A 2,626-nucleotide genomic window follows, 5' to 3' on the forward strand; every position below is an offset into this window, starting at 1 on the left:
ACAATAAGTATAGGTAGGTAGGGATAAACACAATCATTTTAAATTAAAAAATTAAATTATTACAAATAAATTGAGACTTAAATAAATTTCGCGGTCGGATAATTAAATTTTATTTTTATAGTAAAAAAAATAAGTATAATAAAAGATATTACATAATAAATTTCACTAATAAATTATGTGACTTGTAGATAGGGACACAGACATCGTATGTATTTACTTGATAAATGGAAAGGAGGGATTAAAAATTAAATAATATTTTTAATTAATTTTAAATATTATTTAATTATCAGCATCCCGTTCCAATTATCAAATATAAAAATAAATCAAATTATATATAATTTTAAATTTCATTGAATTTTCAGCTCCCCTGAATTAAACTGTATTTCTTATAAAATTCTACACATATACAAAATGTGTAACGCGTTAACATTGTATAATAATTAATTTGGTTATAAATAAATGTATGTATAATAGTATTAGGTACATAATATAAAATTTATGTAAACTATGTCCAGGTAAATGCCATTATGTTTACTTTTGCAATTTGCGCAATAATTATTAATAAATTATTCATTTATTGGAATATTTATATCTTTATTGAATATATCTATTCAATACATGTAGCATTTATCTTGTCGTAGTAAATCAAATTTATTGTTGCTTTGTTGATGTTGAATTGAAATTATACGGAATCGACGAAACATATGACAACAAAAATTATTTATTTATTTAACGAGTTTGATAAATCTTTAATTTTAAAACTTTCTTTAAATTTGGATTTTGTTGTAAATATCAAGAAGCCATTAATAATTTTCGAGTGACTTTTAATTAAAAATTTCATGTTTAGAATGATCTTCAATTTTTCTTTGTATCTAATATACAAATTTATCAAATAAGCCAGAATAGATTGGAGTTTTGACTGAGGCAATGGTTAAATGTTAACTTCTTGTTTGCTTTTTAACATTTATATTATTAGAATTACAAGTGTATCTTAGCGATTGCTTCATTATATGCGAAGCACCTCATCGCTGTCCCTCGCGTCAGATGCGTGCCAGTGAATGTGTAGTTCGTAGCGATGGAAAGTCGTAATTATTTTTATTATGGAGAGTTATTCCTCGTCGCTTCCCATTCGCAAAGTCTAGTTTGGTGTCCCGTTAGAGATTCTTGTATAGGATCGGAATTAATCCCGCATTTTCTGGTCTGTAGTTACTGGAAGTTATAATTTTTTTAGTGAGTCAGTGACAATTACTATATATTTTGAAGCCAAGTCGCGAAATTAATTTAGTGGTATATTTTAGTACACAAGTTTCATCGCTTTCTTTGTTTTATTATATGTTCTCCCACTAGTAATGATAATGACTATAGTAATAGTAACTGTCTTAATAACAATAAAAATTTAGTATGTAATTAATATGGATATATAATGGTTATTTGTTTAAGTCCAAATTATTAAGTAAATAAATTTAAATTTTATACAAATAGTTTGCTCAATTTTCGATGATACCCCTAACAAAAATATGGTTACGAATGTATATATTTAATTTTCTAACCGTTATTTTAAAATTATTTTTAGGTATTGGACATCCCGCCGTTTCAGAACATTATTAATTATTAATTTTTACATATACATACTTTTCTATGATAAAATACATGCAGATATTATGAGATTAAATTTAACATACTTTTATTTTTGTTGATAAATTTAATTAAAAATGTGTGGCTACAAAAAAAAATTCGAGATAAGTCGGGGAGATAAGTCGAGATAATACTCTCATATATTAGCGGGATATTAATAATTAAAATTTTTGGAAAATATAGAAAAATAAGAAATAGTTAAATTTTACATAATAAATTTTTTAGTATAAAAGTTATTTAAAATCCCGTTATTATCGACTTGTCTCGAACAGTTGGTACCCGAGAAACTTTTGTATCCGTACATATAAAAAATTACAACAACGCATGTATTTTATTATTATTAAATATATTCCTTCGTAACCGCTATTCCGTAAGAAAATCATTCTATCCTTTTATTTATAATAAAAGATGATTTTTAGTGATGTGTGGCAGAACATATTTTCTCGTAAATTTTAATATTATATTAAAGGTGTGATGAAAATAGTAATTGTAATTGACATGCTACCAAAATTATTACCATCGTAAGTAGCCTGAAAGATCGAAATTCGAGATTCACACCCTTCTGTAACAAGACTGATGTTTAACGGATTGTTTAATTCTTTTTACGAATGGACATTGTGAATTTGACGTAGAAAGTTCGTTCTCTACTATGAAGATTGTTCTTCTTTCTGTCGGATGCTAACTACAGCGTACCACAAGGCAGAGGGACCTTGATACGTTTACATTATTGGAATAAGTTATCTTGAACGCGATGAAAGTGCTATCATAAGTATATTAATGACTTTTTATCGGAATATTAATATAATTTTCATAATTGCAACCCAGGAAAAATATTTTATATATTAACTATGTAAAATTATTTATATTTATATACATTTGTATATAAAATTATATGATTGTATAAAATTAAGAATATATATAATTTTATATATTTATATATATAAAACATTTTTTTCCGAGAAGTTAATAATTAATAATAAATGCGATTTAA

The sequence above is a fragment of the Trachymyrmex septentrionalis genome, unplaced genomic scaffold (assembly GCF_001594115.1).
Source record: "Trachymyrmex septentrionalis isolate Tsep2-gDNA-1 unplaced genomic scaffold, Tsep1.0 scaffold167, whole genome shotgun sequence".
Classification (NCBI taxonomy): domain Eukaryota; kingdom Metazoa; phylum Arthropoda; class Insecta; order Hymenoptera; family Formicidae; genus Trachymyrmex; species Trachymyrmex septentrionalis.